We start from the raw sequence: 21184 nt of genomic DNA, 5'->3' as shown, positions 1-21184 counted from the left end.
TTACTCAGATTGATCGTATATCAAATCCCCCTGCCGTCTTTGTGCGATCATGGCATCTATGAGCTTCTCCACACACACACACACACATTCACACACACAGTCATATATCCCATTTCGATTAAGCTCTGTGTCACCTCAAGTGCCTTATAACACACCAGGGGAAACGACTGACGCTAGCTTGAGCCTGTGCTGTTCCTCTGTGTAGCTTTTTGTATTGCCCATCACCTCTACAATATCACCTCATCAAATATTTACCGCCTCATTCACACATGACCTGCGCCCAGTGTGGATTTCAGTTGACACTAAACTCGGGGGGTCAAAGGGAAAAACATGAGGGGGCAATGAACTTGAAGATAAGCGAACACGATCCTCTGTTTGGTTGTGCATCCATCGCATTAGAGGAGAAGAAGAAGGAAAAATCTGACCAGTTCCAAATGGTTTTGAAATGACTGTCGACGGGCGCAAAAAGTCTCAGTGGCAACTGTACAGAGAGCAGGAAGTAGCTAAGCGACTAAGTGCCAGCTGCGGCTTAAGGAGGAAGTGTCTCTCTTGAGCCCTTTGAGACAGCTGTCCATACAAAGGCGCTGCACGTGGAACATACTGTAGGTGAAAGGAAGAGCACCTCTGCTCTGCCAGTGGACGGCTCATCAGTCTCTTGACAACCCCAGTTGCTCTGTAGAGAGACCGCATTAAGCACTGAAGGGCACAATGTCCGAGGAAATGACGAGATGGCCAGCTGGAAATATGAGTCGGCCGGATTTTTGCGTTGCTGTATGACCGCAGCATCTCGCCCTAATTGATTCCTGCATTAATTCTACAGTAACGACGCATGTTATCCCACAAAGGCCAACAAAAACAGTGAGGATTATATCCTCTGAATGAAGATATACGCCCTATCTCTGTGGATTTGCACGGCATGGTGGGTCCAGAAATAGGTCAGCCCTGCCATCTTTCTTAATGGGATCTTGGGTAGCAACCAAGGACCATCTGTTCGCATGGCCCGCTCCATAAACCCTATGGTCATCCCTCTGCCTACTCCCATCCACCCACACACTGCCTGGCACTCTGCATATCGCCCCCTATCTTTCAAATGCAACACATCTGCCTCGCTTTGCAGAAAAGTGACAGCACATGCATTCTCATTGCAACTGTAACCAATGCAGCCTTTTTTCTATTTGAAAAACAAAACAAAGACTGTGCACTTGAGCAGGAGGCTTAGATTTATTTCTCACACGCCCCCCCCCCCCCCCCTGCACACGCTCACCTGTGATCCCCCATCTCTGAACTCATTTTCTCCCATTTCTACCTCATGTGTGAGAGCGGTCGCTCACAGCGTGCAAGCGACTTGGCGACTCTCCTGAGGTGAGATCGTGCAAAGTGTGTAAGGACACTGTGGGCGTGCTCCATTGTGTTTCCATGTGTCCTCAAACATCCTGTTGTGGAGAAAATAAGTGTGAATGTGTCCTCTCCCCATGACTGCGTTTCTTCCTGCACGGAGAACAGCTGTCTTCTGCTGTGTTCTACTTTTCAGACTTGATGTTGTTTATGTTAATGCGGCGTTGTGTGTGTACCTCTAAGTATAAGTACACTTTTTTGTGCTGGCGCTCCTTTAGGCTTGCATATGCATATTTGTGTTTTGTGCAGCAGCCGTCGGGTACTGCCAGAGTCTGTTTGCATCCACGAGTTTACCCATGAACGTATGTGTGTGCGTCTGATGCATGTTTGCCTGAGTAGCTGCAGTATGTTTCACCATGAGTTGTGACTGTGTGTGCAAGTGGGTGCGTACTTCTGTGAACACGTCTGTGTGCGTCTCTTTCGGCTGGCTAATTACGCTTTCCTGTCGAGTGTGTGGAACTAATTTGCTGCTGTCAGTAAACTCCTCAGCATGGATGCAAGTGTCGGAAGCGCAGCGGCTCCTGCATCACGCTTCTTCTCCCTGACTATAGTCTCCTTCTTTTGCGTTAAACCAGGCAACATATGGCTCTTCATATATCTTCAGCTGGATACGGTATCCTGTCCATCAGCTTGCATGATTGCAAGCATCAGGATTTTCATAACGTGATGTTACTGCTGGAAAGGCTTAATGAGAAATCTTTATCCACCCACACGTTTACAAAGAATATTTTCAAGTGCACCCTCAGCTAGTACTGGGAAATAGGATTGAAATCATTATCAATCATTATTATTAATGATATTTTTATTCCATGAAATGATAAAATTCTATAAAATAATGTTTTCAGACAGTGAATAATATTCCACATTATGCAGCAAAGAGACCAATCTCTTAAACTACAATAACCATGTTTTAACAAGGTGTTTAACAGTTTGCTGATCATTCATTTGGACAGTAATGTGCAGAATATCCTCCTGTGATGAAATTGGCTTCATGCGACTCTGCTGAAAGTCAATAAGTCACCATTTTGAATCATCACCCAGCTCTACTGTTGACCCATGAACACAAATACGTTTCGATGTGTCAATTCCCACCGCGTCTGTCAAAAGTGTCCTTCTAAGAAAGCGCCTGATGTGAGAAATAGACAATCAATACAGGCAGAGACCATCTATCCAGGAATCGTCACACACGCTTCATAACCCAATTTCTCTGTAAATTAATAGCATTGGACACGGACAAATCTATCAAATTTTCACCGCTCTTTCAGCATTCGGGCATCGGGGGGGGGGTGTTCCTCCATAATGAAACTCAATTTCTGAGCCAGTTCACTCCAATTCTCGTAGATCAAACTCTGTGGCCTCTGGAACCCACCTGCTGTCCTCTCGTCTCCTCCCCCCCGTTTTCTCCCTGGCTGGTGTGTTTAGCTAACTGCACAGCTTATTCATTTATCATTTGCCATGATTTATCATTTCGGTCGATGGCAATCCAATTGGCATTGACTTAAATCCCCTGAACAGTGATGAATGGCTGTTTATTCTGAAGGGACCGCGGGGGACGAGCACTGCAGCAGGAGACAGTGAGGTGGATGGAGCAGGAGAGGAGAGGTGGGTGTCGGCCAGAGTCTCCGATACCATTCAAGAAATTGTTTTATGAAAAAAAAATTAGATGTGAAATTAAAGTAAATGATTAAGATGCCAAGATGTGTCTGCTTCGGGGAGGAAATTATAGATGTGTCGCTCCATATAAGTGTTTATCATGAATGACATTGGCAGTCAGTTTTTGTTTTTTAGCCGCGCTGGTGGAAATTATATGTAAAACTAGAATGGCACTGAAAGAGGTCACACCTCCGCCAAGGTCCCCTAAGAAAACACATTGAAATTCACTCGATCAGGATTTTTATTTGGATCTGCACCAAATTGCACACATGCATAAATATCAGTCCCCTAAACAAGATTCAGGAATTCAGGAAATCAACAGAAATGTTGCAAAACACCTTATCTCACTTGATGAAATACAAATTTGTATCCGTATCAAAATTTCATAGAAATCGTTTGAGTAGTTCTTGCATAATCCTGCCAAAAACATACAACAAATTGTACACAATCATAGATACCCACCTCCTAAATATGCCTGGTTGTTTAAATCAAAATCTGAGCATTATTTCCTTAGGAAGTAATGAACATGTTGAAAACGTCCTATCCTCAGGATCAGCAGCAAAATTGAATGGGGTCTTCGTGGCCCCATGTCCCATCCTCCCACCAAATTTCATTGAAATCAGTTCAGCTGTTTTCGTGCAATATTGCTCACAACCAAACAAACAAGGATAGAAACCCAAAAAACTAACAAACAGTGAAAAATATATGTTATGTTTGTTGGTATTTTTGTCTGTGTATTAAGTTTCAATACATTTGTGTGTTCAGTCAAAACACTTAAATACAACGATACAATGCAACATTTGTTTATACAGTATATATATCTTATTGGTTTCCGTTTGATCCAGTGCTCTGTCACTGGATTTAGCCGGGACTCTCTCACACTGTGGCTGCAGGTCAGCTCTGTGAAGTCAGCCCCACTGGCTCGGATTTTCTGGGCTGCTGCCACATAAAAAAACAGAAGTCGTGCCCTCGGGGGTGGAGGAGTGCGGCGAGTGGGGGATGAGAGGAGAGCAGGGTGTCATAGGAGGAAAGAAAAGCAACAGGGAGCCCTGCCATCGTTATACGACCGTTCCTGTGGGTAGAAATTCGCACGCCGCTTTCTCACCCAGCAAACAGACATAGTGTTGCACATCTGAGCATGCATATATAAATAACTGCAGCCGTACTGTATTATATTAACCACAGAGCATTCCATTTCAAATTCTGTCAAGTAAGAGTAGGAGAGGAGTGCTGTGTGTGAAACAACTTGAGTTACAGAGAAACGTCCTTGAAACTGTAGCTGTTGAATCTCTGTTACTTTTAATTGATTGGCTTAATAAAAAAATTTGCAGCGCACTAAGGAGAGTTTCACGACGCTGAAAGTGTTTAAAGGTCTAAATTATTTCATTTATGAATGATCTTTCCCTGCAGCCGCCCTTTAGGCCCGTCATAACTCTGATCTGTTCTGTGGGATGACTCATCAGGGCTCGTTCTTTCCCTCCCCTCATCTATTAACCGTCCATTTGCCACCTGTGCCTCTGTTGCTGAAGCGCCACTGACCTAGAGTCACCTTCTCCCTCCGCAGCCCCCTGAGCCTGTGCCCTCCCTCATACTGCTCCGCAGAGGAAAAGGTCAGGAGAGCAGACACAGGAGCGATGTGTCACTTAGCGGAGTAGCAGGCCTTCTCCCCATTAGATCAAATTCAACTACGTATGAGTTACCAGCCAGTGTCTGAGACACTGTGGCGACACTGCACGTCTGTGTTTCCTTTAGTCTGGGCTCAGAGAAAAGACTCGGGACAAATCGAACCGAGCCCCTGGAAATAAAATGTATAAAGTAAAAGTATTTTGTTACATTTTTATTACATTTGTTTCACAGAGCTATTTTTTGGGGGGAACAGCTCTGGCGGGAATCATAGGGAAATCCAAAATCACTTCGATAATTACAGCGAACCTGCCGTAGCTTTTACACAAGTCATCCACGCAATTAGATAATTAAAATATGGCCTTCCTTGAGTCTAGTGATTGCAGTAATGATATTCTGTTTACCTTTTACAATGTGATTATTTATGCTCTGCTGAAGTCTCAGGCGGAGGAGAGACAGGCTAGTCGGGAACAAGATTACATTTCGAGTCATGAGCACATTAGGCTACAGGGTAGAGACAGACACACAGACAGACAGATTCAGTCGACGGGCAAGTGGGCAAACGAACAGGCAGAAAATTGCACCCAGACGGATAGAGACATTAGCAGGCAGTCGCAGAGGGTGCAGCCGCTCTCAGGTTTGTCATCCAGAGCACCCTGTCACCTCCAAGACAGCCCCCTCCCCGTCTCGTCTTTGTCGTGGCTGCCGTGTATATGGTCCTGCAGGGGGGAGGAATGCTGAGTGACTCACTGCCTCTGGGATGACGCACACCTAATGGATCAGAACTTGCAGCATCACATTGATCCAACACCGCCGTCACTGCCAGGCACATTTCTTAGAGCTTTCCAAAAACAGGATTAGGGACAAGGGGACATTACCAAGATTAGCAATGGAAAAAAAAATCCATTGGTTGCAATACTGCTGATTGAAGTGTTTTCTTTGATTTTCCGACTGATGCATTACTATGGAGCAAAAAGGAGGATAAACTCTTATGATACCTTATTTCAACTGATGTCATTTTATACTGCAGGAAGCACATCTCTGTCACAGGCTGACAAGCCCAGGGAAGCTGCATGTTTTGAGCTGTAACAACACTTGACTTTCATGTCTGTGGCTGTGTCTCTGCAAACTAAGCACACTGGCTTGTCTAAAAAGAAAAACTAGTTTATCTTAGAACGAGTGACTTTCTGCATCTACTTTTCGTTTCTTGAAAGTTTACAGATTAGTCAGCGATCACACACGCTCTGTGAATTTTGAAAAATGCTGCTGGCGCTATTTTAGTTTGAAATCTCCGGGGCTGTGTTTTAGTCTGGACGGGCAGAAACGGAGAAGTCTGGAAACGATGATGTAGACACTAGTAACCGCTTGGTGATTGGGTCTTTTCGGTCACTACGTAGCCTTCGCTGATTCGTTGTGCTCCTATCACACGATCACATGATCCCTTTCCGGAAGAAAACAACTGGCATTAGCATCGCCTACCAGTGTAGAACGCCACATGGATAATCAATTACAAGCATTGCAGAGCCTGTTGTATTTGCAGCCATTTTGCATCGTTTTGGTTTGAAAATGCCGATTTAAAACTAAAACGTAATCGTATGGATGTAGCCTCAGTCCTTAGCTTCTCTTAAAAGTGTTGTTTACATTGTGTGCCTCTGCTGGCTTAGCGTTATACCAGCGGACGGCTGAAGGATCTTTTTTTTGTGATTTCAGTTGTAGATTGTGTGGGTTTGGTTGTCCGATGACAGAGCACTATCTGATACTGGATGCTGATAACGTGACCTGGGTTTGAAGAAACTCAATCCCTTCCACCTCCAAAGGTGTCGCTCCGTAACCCAATTTATGCCCCAAACTCCCTGCAGTGAGCATTGAGCGAATTTCCCTGGAGGGACTGATGCAGTGTCACGTTATTAACATTTCAACATTTTCTCTATGCCCCGGCTTTTTTATGCTGCATGTCATTTGCTCTGTGAAGCAGGAGCTGCCTCCTCCTCCTCTCAGTCTGTCTCACCATCTATACATCAGCAGGTCTGAGTCACACACAGAGATGGTGTGGGAGGGAAAGGAGATGGGCCTGACTGCATACCCACCTCTGCTTTACAGGGTGGACAGGTTATTATTGCTGCAGCAGCAGCAGCATCAGCGGTGGAAGATAGATATGGTTCTAAAACTGACCTAAGAGGCAGCAAAAAGCAACTGTCACACAATGTTTTACAGCGATGGGAAACCTCTCGACTGCGCTGCACAGAGCTTGTGACCAGGTGAATGAGCGGGTGCCAGCTTTCCATCTGCACTGCTGAATAATATGTTTCATATTTCATTCTTTTCTGACCGTCCTTTGACTCCTGCGATCGTATCAGACCCGGCCGCAGATATGGTCTGGTCTCGGGTTCGTTCTGTTGTCACTCGTGTCATGTTTGTGCTTCTAATTGCTTATGAACGGACTCAGCACAGTGGGGACCATCTGCTAAGCCAGGTTTCAGATCCGTTTACCCCCACTGGGATTCTGTTTCCTGGGATGGGACAGCCACACAGTGTCCCTAAAACACATCACCTCCACCAGGTCGCCTCTCTCGCACTGCTCACAGTTTCCATGAGATCATTAGGGGATGATCGCAGGTGATGTAAGAGGCACAGGAAGGAAAGAAGGCTGAGGGGAAATATTAATACATTAGAGGGAAAGTGAGATATGAAGGGGAAGGGAAGGAGAAAAAGATAACGGCAAGAGGAAATGCATGTTAGAATGGACCTTTAAATTTAACAGATCAATACAGGTTTTCCAGGCTCAAATATGTATTTGCACTTGTTTTTTTCCTCCCATTTTCATTATACCTGATGTGGTGCAACATTCGAGTAATTTTTTTTTCTGTCTGCCAAATGAAGGCATTTCTTTTACCAGGAAAAATATTCTAATAAAGTCAAGTCTTTCTTGTGAGTCAATCAGAGAAGTGGAGACATGTTTTTTTGGCTTTGACGGCTTAGTTACTGAGACGCTCCCATATTAGGAACCGTGGCAAGGTGCTAATTATATAGTTTGTACGCCTGTCTCTGCCTCCGGCCCTAAATTGCATCAGTATTGACTTCAAAGCCCCAATGCATCAAAGACGGACGAGATGCTGTGTGACTTTGCTCACTTCTTTCCTTTCCTCTCCTCTCTTCTTCTCTTTTCCTCTCTTCCCCTCTTTTAAAGTCTTTACAACGTATCTCTACCCAGTGTGTGTATAAGGACACAGCTGTACTTCACTGTTTGCACAAAAGCATGTGCTTGCATGAGTAATGTGTAGGCCAAATGAGTGATTGTGTTGTAATTGTGCTTATTATGTGACACGCACATGGCTGCACTAAATGTTGGGGTCAGGCACAGTCGAAGTGATGACGGGGACAAATTATCCTTCAGGTTGAATCAATACTAATGAATATAAAATAACTTGACTGGTAAACCGCTACAACCAAGCATAGATGTACTATTATGTAACATGTTTATCACATAAAACACAGCAGGTAATGAAGTCAAATGGGGCCAGTGCTCATGTGCATGCTTTATATACATCTCAATTCAACATGACATCATCTCTTTCTTCCATTTACTCAAGTGTGTTTTGAAATACTACCACTGATAGAGGCTGGGGAGAGCTCCATCATGGGGCTACTTAGATGAAGTAATGAAAGCATAAAACTCCCCCTGACAGAGGGGCTACAGGCCTCTAAAAGACCGAATCTCGGTATTGTGATCCCTTTTATTACCTTGCTGTGGCTGCATGTGTCTCAGTGGCACGTTGCATTCACAGTTATTCCCACAGGTACTAGAATATCACCGTGACAACACCACATCTCCTATTCACAGGAATCAGCATTGTACCCGGCGACTGCGACAGTTCACCATTCCTGGATGCTTCCATTCTTCATATCCACTTGTTCAATAAGCTTAAAGGACCAGTTCAACCAAATTACATATTTTTGTATAATTTGGTTGAAATTATACAGAGGTATGACTCCTATCACCTGGGAGGAAAGGGTGTTGTTATTATAGAGGCATAAAGTCCACAGAGGGAGCAGGTTGGAGTCATGACCAGTCAACAGACTCTATAGCACAGGAGAATGCTGTCTGTTTAACCATTTTGTTTCCTTGCTGAAACCAAAGGGTTATTGTAATCATGATGACAAAGTTCTCCTGACTTTAACTACTTTTAATCATTTCAAGATGGACGACACGTCTCCACTCCCTTCCACAATCAAGAAGTTGAACCAAAATATCCTGCAGTATAAATTATGTTATATTATATTATTATTAAAGTATAAATCCTGGTCTGAGGAACAACCGTAAAGCCTGGGCTCAGTCATACCTCCTGTTTGAATTGATGGACACTTGCAGCAGCTCCACTCCCGACCCAGTTCAATTTTCTTGTGAGTCGTGTGTGTGTGTGTGTGTGTGTGTGTGTGTGTGTGTGTGTGTGTGTGTGTGTGTGTGTGTGTGTGTGTGTGTGTGTGTGTGTGTGTGTGTGTGTGTGTGTGTGTGTGTGTGTGTGTGTGTGTGTGTGTGTGTGGGTGGGTGGGTGGGTGGGTGGGTGGGTGGGGGTGGGTGGGTGGGTGTAGGTGTGTGTGCAGGTGTGTGTGTGTGTATGCAGGTGATTGAGATATGAGTGTAAACAGCAGCTTTATGTGGCAGTTTCAGTCGAGCTGAAGTCTGTGTGAGGGCAGGCGGGAGTCCTGGGACTCCGAATGGAGCTGCAGATTGTAAAAAGCTTGTATCTGAAATTAAAGCCATAAAATCCTCAATCTCAGAGGAAGTGACTTCAAGGCTGCAAGCTGCTGAACTTCTCAGGGATTCAATATCCAAGACAACAACATCTGTGGGCTATAGAATATTGATACAGGTTTTAGTGTTCAATCAATCAAACCAGCAGACTTCATCGTGTTTTCTTACTAGGGGTCAGGACTCGGTGGGGAACTGCACAAAAGGTTTATTGACGTCCTCTGCATAAATGTTTACCTATGAAATAATGAACTGACTAAAATACACTTGTCAAGTTATTTGTTTGGGTAATTGGCTTGAAAAGGGTTGTAAAAATATTTATGTGTCATGTAAATTAATTTTGACAAACACAAGAGTGTGGATACACCAAACGAGCCTGTTGGGACCCATGGGGACGGGTTTGGATAGAAGAATCAGAACGCCTGGAGGGTACGGGTCAGGCTGGGTTAGTTTTCTCTCGGGCTATCAGCTGTTCCTCCATTAGATACTTTGTTTCTATTGGATGCGAGAGTGTTCCTCACAGCCCACCAGAGACCGTGGAGCGGCGTGCTGCACTGCGCTTTGTTCTGCGCAGCGAAAAATCGTCCTTGCGAAAGGGTTTCAGAGCACAGCAGTGCCGTTGTATGTGTCCTAGCTTTGTTGGAGTCATAATAAAAGTAGGATTTAAAATATCGACCCCAAAAGGCAAAAGAAAAGAAACCATTTGCAAATTACCCTTTTGTTCGTCTCCCCTGTTATATCTTAAACTACAGAAGCACACTGAGGACCCAGTAAGTGCTGAAATTGGACATAAAATATGTTGCTTTTGTTTTCAGTATTAAATGAGAAAGTTCCTCTCAGTGATTTATGGGATGCCAAACTGCCAAAGTTGTTGCTGTGACACCTTCTTAACTACTGGGTGAAGGTATCAAAGATGTTTTAAGGTCATTCATGGCAGGTTCCAGGCCTTCGCCCCCCCGTACTGACGGAACCGGACATCTCTCTCTGTGTGTGTGTGTGTGTGTGGGTGTGGGTGTGTGGGTGGGTGTGTGGGTGGGTGTGTGGGTGGGTGGGTGGGTGGGTTGATCTAATGTGGCAGAGAGCAAACGGGGAGGGATACGCCGAGATGCCGCTGCTCCCCCACTTTACACATAGCCTGCCAACAAACACAGAATACTAATATCGCCTTATACTTCTGCGTATCCTCTGTCACCTTGCTGCGAGCGCCCGCTCTACCTTATCAGGACCTGCTACATTGTTAGCGAGCGAAAAAGTGGGCTCTGACACGGATGATAAACTCCTCATTAACTTTCAGGAAATTAAACGAAACCTTGATTTAATTAGATAAAGATCATGGCATCGCTGCGTCTCCTCTGAGATGAAACCTAGTCGTGACAGGGAGGGTTTAAAAAAAAAAAAAAAAGGAAAGCGAAAACAGGATGTGATGCAGCTTTATTGTTTTAACAGTCAAGACGACAGTTGATCCATTTGCTTCATCGAGAAAGGACCTGAAGTTTTTGATTCCTCGTTTGGCCGGATGTGGCTGCTCCCCCTGGCAGCCAAATGCAGAGTGACATTTTTTGGGGCAGGATGAAAGGTTCTGCTGATTTGGGCAAAATGCATCGGACAAAGTAATTACTCTGCGAAGCATTGTAATAATAAAGGCGTCGGTGTGATAGAGTTTTGATATGATCAACACTGACAGGGATGATTTATGCCAAGATTAAAGGAACATACACTAATGGGATTGTGTGGCATTAACCGGTGCCCCAGTCACAGTAGCAGTGTGGTGACCTGAATGCATCATGACCTGCAGACTACATAGAGGAGAAGCCACTTAAAGACGCCCTCTTAGTATTCACGAAGCAGACTTTCATTTCTTCTCATTTTACTCCTGGAGCTCGAGGGGGGTCATTTGTCATTGCTCTGATGGGAAATTGTAGCAGTGATGGAAATGTCAAAGTGGCAATAGGTCGATGTATGGAACTGTCACATTCCTAAAAATCGAAGAAGAAAATAAATTTGACAAATGTTTTTACAAATCCAGTAAATTGAAAGATTGAGCAGGAATAGTGTGTAGTAACCATCAGTACATTTACTTGATTATGAGTATGAAAGTCAAAATAATACTTTATTATTTCAGAACACCAGTTTGCTTCTTTAAAACTTTTTTAGCAGTTGTGGTATAAAATTATTCTTTAAAAAATGTTTTTATATAGATGCTTAAGCGGACACTGAGAAGGAAGATTATGGGATTTCAATCTGTGGTGAGTTCGTGTGTATGAATTACCTGAATCCGGGGCCTCATTTATAATACTGTATTCATAGATAACCGCTTAAACATATGACCAAAAACCTATTACGTTTACATGTACTTACAGTACTCATGATTAATACTCTATCATCAAGTCGGACCTTTATTTATTTCACACCTACCTTGTTTGGTCCAGACCTTCAGTTTTGCTTTAACCAGAATAACAGATGTGAACGGTGCTTTGGACCAATGGAGCAAAAGCAAGTGTCTGTGTCGAGTTTCTTTGGATCGTTGGGACTTTCGTACCAATTGCAGGAAGTTGGGACACAACAGAAGAAGGAAAAGAAGCAGAAGCATCTCGCAGGATTGCTCACAGTCCTCTGACAATATCACATCTGACAATAAAATGTTTGAAAGACGAGGACGTGCTACATTTAGCAGAGTTTTGAAATCCCTGTTTCCATATTATATGCAGAGTTGCCGTGACAAATCTGACAACCACAGCTTCTGCTGTCTGTTTTGCTGTTACTGATTTTCCACCCCAAAAAGATTCAGTCATAAGAAATGGAGCCTTCGCCTTTCACTAGAATTCGAAGTGCTGCAAAAATAATATGTAAATGACTTTATGACTTGATCTGCAAAGTCTCTGCTTCCATCTGGAAATAGAAACACTACTGGCGAACTAGAGCAGAGGGAACTTATTGGTGTGCGCTATAAAAAGACTTGTATAATTCACCTCACAAGTAACACTTTGCTCAGCTTGAAAATAATGAAGCGACGGTGTTGTGTTTCTGTTTGATCATTTCTGAGTAAGACGGATCAACCTGGCTCATTCTTATTGGTCCTGACAGGAACTGCAACTGTGCATTAGAAACCTGGAAACACCTTGACAGCATGTTGGTTAACCTGGTGCCTACAGGAACCATCAGGTTGACAAATCTAATGGGAACTTAATGGAGAAACTCATCCAATTACTGAATTTCTCTGCTGGAATTTATTTGTTCGTTAATGTTAATAACTTGCATAGCAGTGCTGTAATATCCAATCAGGGATTTTAGCCACAAAAGTCACTTCCTTGCTTCCTAATTATCATGATCATAATATATTTTACTGCATGGCGGCTGTTTCAACTCATCTAATTTCTTTGCCAGTCAAAGTGTTCACTGGATAATTAGAGGTCTCTGGCTGCAAACATTCAAAGAAAAACATCGACTTTTCCTTCAGCGGTACAGCCTCAAACTGAGCCTGTGTGCTGGATACCGTCCTTGTCATGTTCCTCCTGCATGCCCCGGGCTCTGGCTCACTTGTGTGGGGAACATTCTGACACTTGGTGATTCTAGATGGCCTCAGGCTCTGGGACGAGTTTGTGGACCTGTGATATGAAGCAGTGAAAAGCCCGAATTTACCCCGGGCCTGTGGTGTTACGTCACGGAGCGCCTCCGCTGAACTCCCACATGAAATCTGTCATACGTGGCTAATTTACGACTGGGTTCGCATCGCCGTTACACCTGAGCGGTCCCATTGCCCTAGAGATAATGTTGCCCTCAAGCTACAGTGCATATGCATAATGGACATTATGTGTGTGTGGCGGCAGCAGGTTTCTAACACGTCCCTTTTGATATTCTGCACATACACTGTGGTTTTCAATAGGAACCATTTGTAGGCCCATGTGGTGGATGTCGGGCGGAGAATGGATAAGATGGTCAGACACCAAGATTTTTTTTCCCCGTCTAACGCTGTCAGTGGTTCTTTGCAGGCTGGTCACATGCAACCTCTCATCCTGTCTGCACTGGCATAATCCCAGTGGGTGTCCTCTTTGCTGTCTGATGGACAAACTTGCACAGGAAAACACACACACACCCAAAGGTTGAACACATGGAGAGGTTGAAGACATACACACATGGAATCCATGCACTCGCGCGCTAAGACGTGAAGAAGACACGTGCACAGACGCGCACACGCGGTGGCATTTAAGCTCTTGCTGTGCCTTGGAGGACATGCTCTAATATTCTCCATCCCTCCACCCCTCCGTCTCTTCAGCTGCTCTCTCTCTCGCTCTCATTCTGTCTCTGCCACAAGCCATTTTCTGCAACCTCTTAACGCCCCTCATGTCCCACAGGGAGGGGCCCTCTCTAATATTCTCTCACCCCTCCGTCTCCCGTCATCATCACCTCCATCTTTCCGTCTCCTCTTTCTCCGCATCCCTTTTGTCCTCCCGGTCAGCACTCAAGGTCACCGTCACAGTGTAGGTGTGTAGGGAAGGCTGCCATTAGACACAGGGGGCTGTGGAGGGAAGAGAGACCTGTCCTTCTTTCCCACATACTCCATCTATGTTGGCGTGGTTTAAGTTGGCACTGACAGATCTTTCATTTCATTCTTTTCATGAATTAATCATGTCATAGAAAACTTTTAGAGGATATTTTTCAGACAGGTTGTCCCGTCCGTCTGTATCAGATCCCCACAGGCCTCCTCTTCATCTCCCCCTGACAGATGCTCATAATAAGAGCTGTCTTTCTGTCAGACCTGAGAGGCCGTCCTTCATAGTGACCCCCTCCCCACAATGTCCCTCGTCAATCAGGTTTTCTGTTGCCTCGGTACAACAGTAAGGGGGCCTCTGTCTCATAAAGGCCATTATGGTTAAATGGAGCGAGGTCTATGGGTGCAGTGGTTGTATTTTGATATACGACATTGCATTTCCTCTCGGTGATAAAAAAAAACATTGCAGGGGACTGTCTGTTTATTTATGGTTTTCCATTGATTTATTACCTACACCAAGGAGGTTATGTTTTCTGTTTATGGTTTTGGTTTGTTGGTCGGTTTGTTTCTTTGGCAGCAGGATTACACAAAAACTACTGAACAGATTCTCACAACACTTGGTGGAGAGATCAGACATGGACCAAGAAAGGACCCATTACATTTTTATTTTTACAATTTCACTATTTTCCCAGGCAATAATGAATGGATCTTGATAAAAATAACTAATATCAATGAGTGTTATTCTAGTCTAACTTGAAATAATACATTGTGAGTTGTTTCTTAACGAGTACAATCAGGTTCATTTGTTGTGGGTTACATAAAAATCATGCAAACTAGCCCATTATCTCAGGCTGTCCACAGAAATCTAGGGCTGGCTTGTTGTGGCTTGTCGCTGGCTTGCACCTGTTCTGGTGACAATGCCAAAGTTCATTTTAATTGGAGTCAGCGGTCTGAAAGTGTTAGATTTCACACCATGTTTGTATTTTCATGCATCAAAATCAGGCAAATTCCCAAAGTTACGCAACATCTGATTCAGAGAAATTAAACGTTTTCACGCCATCTTCAGCAGAGAAAAACAAAATGCAGAAATGTGCCACTAGCTTGATCCCATGCATTTGCACTTTTCCAGACCCATACTGTTTTTTTGATAGTCATCTATATATCAGGTTGCTTCTCTGTGACTAAATTGGAAAAACATAGCATTCAAATTTTGAATAGCTCGACATTTCCATCTTTTTTAGATAAAGGTTATATACGTTCATATTTGTTTGTAAAGCATAAACTCTAACTGCATGTTTAATAGAAAGAAATAGTCTATCCTGTCATAAAAATGAATTTTGAAGGACAGGTTGGTGTCCTTCTACCGATTCCTCTATTTACCTGCTCTGCGCCCCAGAGACAGTCACTGCTTGACCTTGGATGGTAACACAAAAGGAGCAGGGCTGTGGGAGGGCTGGGTAATGGAATATAGGGGGAGGGGGCGGGAGGAGGGAGAGGACGGGTGTTGCAATGTGCATCATTTGGAACCTGTGGTATTTTCCCTTCTCCACTCTCACCAGACAAATCAGATATCAAAACTCAATTACCTTCTGTTGTTTAGCAGATACTGGAAAGAAATACAGGAGGCAGATGAAATGTATGTGCCTGGCTTTACTGCTACAGCGGTGCCTGCAGACATTTCATTACAGGAGAAGAGTGGTGTAGTACTTATCTCATTGCTCCCTCGGTTTCTCTCCCCCAGTAGACTTCACTAAAACCACAATAAAAACAACTCATAAACACACCAGCACACAACTTACTTCAGCTTGTTTTCTTCCTTTGCTCCTCTTATAATTTATGAATTGTTTGTTATAATGTTCCCGGTTCTGCTGTTAGTCAGACAACCTCATTGTATTCTGTTGGTTATTTTTGTTAAATAGGTCCCATATCTAAAACCTGTTAAAGGTCACAAACTAATGGGTGATTTCATTGTGGGCTGCCAAATATATTCTGACTTATAAATACATTGTCTTCTTTTATGTGTATCTGGGCAAATTAGTACACACATACATGGTATTTACTGCTTGCTACTTGTTTGTCTTCTGTTTATATTCTGATCACAAAATTATGTACAGTATATGGTTTAGTCAGTTCACTTCAGCCGACCATGTTTCGCAATTTTTTAAATCCCTGGCATGAATTGCTATGCTTGTGTTCCAGCTGTCAGTCACCCAGTGGGAATCGGTGTAGTCCAGGCTGAGATCTGAAGAGTGTGAGTGGAATACAGAGAGTGTTTTTCTGACAGAACGTCAGATCATACCTACAGTACACACCTGTGTGGTTTAGAGCCCCTGCAGTTTGAGGACGAGGGATTTGAGAGTTCAGGATGTGTGCTGATTTAATGGAGATTTCATTTGTTGACATCCCCTCGGTTCGAAGCTCACTCTCTTCACCTTGTGCGGTGACGTGCGACTCTGTTTCCCTTTGTGTCTAAATCTGCACTGACGCTCGACCCGTGTCTGAGTCTTTCTGTTATGAAAGCAAACACTCGGAAAGGATAGAAATGTTTTCTGCAAACATTGTGACAATTTGATGAGTGGGGGGAACGATACAGAGTCTCATCTGTCTCCTGTTTCACTGACATGTGAATTATTCTGGGAAAATCTGCCTCGAATGTGAATAGAATATTTACTGACTGCAGCTTTTCTCATCGCTTTGAAACCTGCTTTAAAAGACAGATGTACTGTATACGTGCAGGGATTCAGGCCAGAGCCAGGCAGAAACAGTACACTGGTTTGGCCTGAGCGTGCCTTGGCTCGGGACCTCTGAAATCCTTTGTGGCCGAGGCATCAATCGGACATTTTGGAGCGCCGCTTTCTGGCTGACACGGCGAGCCAGGCCGGATTAATGAACAAGCTTATCCTGATGCCACACGGTACTGGTGGCCATTCTTGACTTCCTCACTGAGGATTCCCGCTCATGTAATCTTGGGAAACCCATTAGGATTCTTCGAAAGTATTAATAAGAAAAAGAAAAAAAGACTGAAATATTCGCATTTGTATTTTCTCCCATCTGTCACTTGACTATTCTACCCACAAGGATATTTGTGTTCCTGACTTTGATGTCGACCTCTAGAAGCTCGGGAACCAATAGCTTGAAGATCAGCTCCCAAATGATTGGCCCCATTAGCCCCGAGCTTTGGATTTTATTACTATAATAATATAATATACCCTCTTCAATATACTGGTGCAATGCTGGTTTAGATAAAAAATAAAATGTACGAAAAGAACTACACTCTTTATAACAGATCTTGTTGCATGGGAAGTAAGAAAATAGTCAAAAATGAAGCATAGACCAATTGCACTCTGAAAGATGTGGCATACCGTGGATAATAGTCAATAGAGGTATTCCAACCTTGACATTTTGTAAAAGTCGATGTTGACAACTGCTGTACTTTTACTTTCTGCAAAAGGAAAATTGCACTTTCATTTATGTAAAGCTACATAGATTTGCATACTCGCTGATACCCGACCCAGCTTTTCAGCATATTGGAACATTTCTACCTACAACTGTACCATATTATCTCTGACTTTGAAACCAATCCTCTCAAGGTGAGGCCACAAATGAGTTTTCGGTGCATGCTGTTTTACTGACTGGAAAGTCAAACACAAGATATTTCCATCTGGTTATCATCTCTGAACATTTTTCTCAAATGTATCCCAATGAAAAAGTACTTATTCGTGATATAACATATTGACATGTTAAGATACGGATACATCGATGCAAGATTTAGTCCATTTCTGAGGTGTGGTGCGTCTTCAGCTGTCTCATCACACAGGAATAAAAGTCTCTTCTCCATCTTGATTACTCTGGACTGAAATGTGAAGGTGACTGAAGCCTCTGAGGTGCTTCTCTCTTGACCTGGTGCATTTGGCCTTAATGTGAAGTGATTATTCGGCACATTGTCAGCCTGCATCACCTGCCTGTGACCCTCTGCTCTCCCCCTGTCGTAAGGTAGGCCTGCGCTTAAGGGACAGAGTAAGTCGACAGGATCCCTGTCGGAGGATGAAGTTGTGTGTGAAATTTTGGCTCCGTTTAAGGGCACTTCAACAGGCGAGCCGTGACGAGCTCCTGAAATTCTCCAGACTGCCAAATACACCGAGAGCGTCAGTCTCGCACGTGTGTTTATGGATGCTGGTGTTATTATACGTGTTTACAATTCTGATGGTGTCATGTGAGCGCTGCCATCTTTAGCCCGCTTGAAGTGGTGGAACCCGAAACCCGCATGCACTGAAGTACACGTACACATACGCACACATGATTTTGTCGCTGCCCTCTTAAACACTTCCAGTCCACTCCTGTGTCCCTGAAGTGCACCTCGAAAAACATCTGACGGATTAAGCTTTACAGGGATACGGTGATGAAAACCTACACGGCGTTTAAAGAGAAAACATAGACATCACGTCCGAATGCAGACATGATGCCAGCATATTCCTTCGTTGCAAACAAACGTGACTCACTCAAGCGGCCTCATAAAGTCATTCACAGCTATTATGCAGCAACAGCTATTCTTAGCAGTACCCTCTTCTGCTGCCATGTTCATGTTTTTTTTTTTCAAATTCTCACTTTCTTTCGTAAGCAGAGGGAATGCCCCTCAGCCATTTCCATTCCTGTAGGTTTCCCCGACCATTATTGCCCTGCTCCTGATTTGCAGTGGCGGTTGCTCAGTCGGTTGTCTTTAGCAAATTGTGGGCAGAGAGAGTAAAAGAGAGAGACCGTGTTTGTGATGGAGGGTGAAAGGATGGGGGGGGGGGGGGGGGGGGGGGGGTGGACTGGCTTTCACAGCTGAATAAGTGGGTCAGTTTAAGATGATGACGCCTCTTATCTCCTCTCGCTCATCGCTGGGTGTTTACTGTTCACTGCTCGACTTTTCAGCAACCAACCACTGCTCAGTCCCTTTTCCCTCTTCTCCAGTCCTCTCTCTTCATCCCTCTCTCTTTCTAAGCCCCTATGACTCTGCTCCTCCACGAACGGTACAAACACAAAGTAGCTACGAGGAAAATTCAGGGTATATCCACCTATATGTACTCTAAGTATAAATGTGGATGAATGTAGGCAGGAATATGGTTGTATTGAAAACCAAAACTGTAAATAAAGATAGACGACACCTCCTTTTTAAATAAAGCAAAAACAATTTTGAGATACGGAAGCTGCCATCTTGCGCCTTCTATGTTATTTGGAGCCAGAGCGGAGCCGCAGTATCGAGATCCTGTCGATACACGTGCTAGACCAATCACGAGTCAGTCTCAGCTGTCAATCATGTAATTTCCCCCTCCCCCTTTTTTTTGTATCAAATAACTAATTAAAATCCAACTTACTGAAACAATTAGCACACTCTTATCACACATACATCGGTGTGATAAGAATTAACTAGAATGAAAGAGAAACCATCTTTGAAAAGAAATATGGGACGTGTACTTTGGTCCATGTCCTCTCTACTAACATGGAGGAGACAGGGTTTATAAACTAGCTTCACTTTTGGGGAGCTGTGATGTCGTCCATCTTTATAGTCTATGTTGAAAACTCTAGCATTCCATAAATTGAGCATTGGGTGAGAGGGTAGAGTTATAATAATGTTCAGACTCAAATTAAGTATCAAGAAAAGATGAGACTGAGCCATATTATTACCTTTTTTATTTCATGCATTATTCTTCCTTGTCAAAAAATGGTGCACACGATCCAACATGACCAGAGATTCTGGGGTGTTATGCTTATGGTGGCTAATGTAGCCTTGAGCTACTAGCCATAAAGAGAGATGAGGAGTTGGCTACTTCAAACTTTTAGTTTACAACCCCAGGGGTCACGTGCCCACTGAAGAGAAATGCTTTATACAACTTGTAAACATTTGCCAACTTGCTGAAGTTGTCCTTTAACATTCAACTGCTATTGCTTATTGTGTGTTTCCATGCAGTTTGGCTTTGGTGTTCACCTTTCACCTGCAAAATACTAACTCACTATAAGTATATAGATCTTGTGGGACACATAGGATATTTAAATTCCCATCTAGACAACAGGGCAGTGTTGGGATCAGATAATGTCCTCCAGACAAATACTCCCTTTCTTAATCAGACCCGTGAAGTACCTCTCATTCAAAAGGTCTGATGTTATCAAAGTCTCTGCTTGAGCTCCGCCCCACTCCCTTTGTGTGGAGCATCGCTGATGACTTTGCCTTGGAAGGTTATTCCAGCCTAAGACGACGCTGTACCCTCAGTTACCATCGTCCTTCAGTCAAGCTGCAAACCATTAAAAATGCAACAGGACGGGGGTGTTTACTTTATACCTCAGCCACAATGCATTGGATCAATCCAAAGGACCATCACATGAAAGTAATCAAGCTCCCGTCATCAATAATGAATGTCACAATCAGCAGGGACGGTGGGCTCCTATTGTGCGATGGCTGAATGGGAGAGAGGAGCGCAGGGGAGGAACTATTATGTATCACCACGCTGGTCAGCTGTTGTGAAGATGATGATGATTATGATGACAGGGGTGGTGATGATGATGATGGTGACATGAACTCCAGCTAACAGTGCAGTTTCCTGGAGGATACTGTTGTGGCACATGCTGCACTTTTCCCCTACAGTCTAGAACAAGAGGAATCTCATGTTTTCTTTTCACGACTAATATTTAAACAAGTTCTTGTTTTTCTACATAAACAGCAGTTTTTAGTTCTTGTGTATTCTATACTGCACTGCAGAAATGATATGTAGATGTTATAATATACTATAGACATACTGTACTATACAACACTAAAATATACTAAACTATAATGTTCTATGCTACGCTACGCCGCACTACGCTACGCCGCACTACGCTACGCCGCACTACGCTACGCCGCACTACGCTGCACCACACTACGCTAGGCTTCACTACATTATGTTATAGTATACTACACTATACTTATATGCTATACTATACTTGTCTGTGGTATAACATGTGCTATACTATACTATACACTATGGTATACTATGTGCTATACTAAACTATACACTATATGATATTTGTCTACACTATACTATTTCTACTGTACTTTAGCTTATGCTACATGCAACTCATTCTGTACACTGTTAATGTGATTCTGTAAGATATTACTTTATATAGAATTAATATATTCTCTGTTACTGCTGACTTGTTGCTGTATACTCTGAAATCTTGTTGAGCTATTGTTGAAGAATGTTGAGTTGTTGAAACCGTGTATATAACCCACTCTACAGGTCGAAGAAACGTGTTAAGAT

The 21184-nt window shown here is 43.5% G+C and overlaps 1 protein-coding gene across 24 annotated transcripts in view; it reads left to right on the top strand.

Annotated features, from left to right (window-relative positions):
* kcnma1a (potassium large conductance calcium-activated channel, subfamily M, alpha member 1a) overlaps window positions 1–21184 on the top strand; it is a 137783-nt gene that overhangs the window by 40503 nt on the left and 76096 nt on the right. The gene's annotated exons all lie outside the window — the stretch shown is intronic.

The sequence above is a fragment of the Hippoglossus hippoglossus genome, chromosome 15 (assembly GCF_009819705.1).
Source record: "Hippoglossus hippoglossus isolate fHipHip1 chromosome 15, fHipHip1.pri, whole genome shotgun sequence".
In the NCBI taxonomy this organism is placed as follows: domain Eukaryota; kingdom Metazoa; phylum Chordata; class Actinopteri; order Pleuronectiformes; family Pleuronectidae; genus Hippoglossus; species Hippoglossus hippoglossus.
This window is presented reverse-complemented; position numbering and strand designations above follow the sequence as displayed.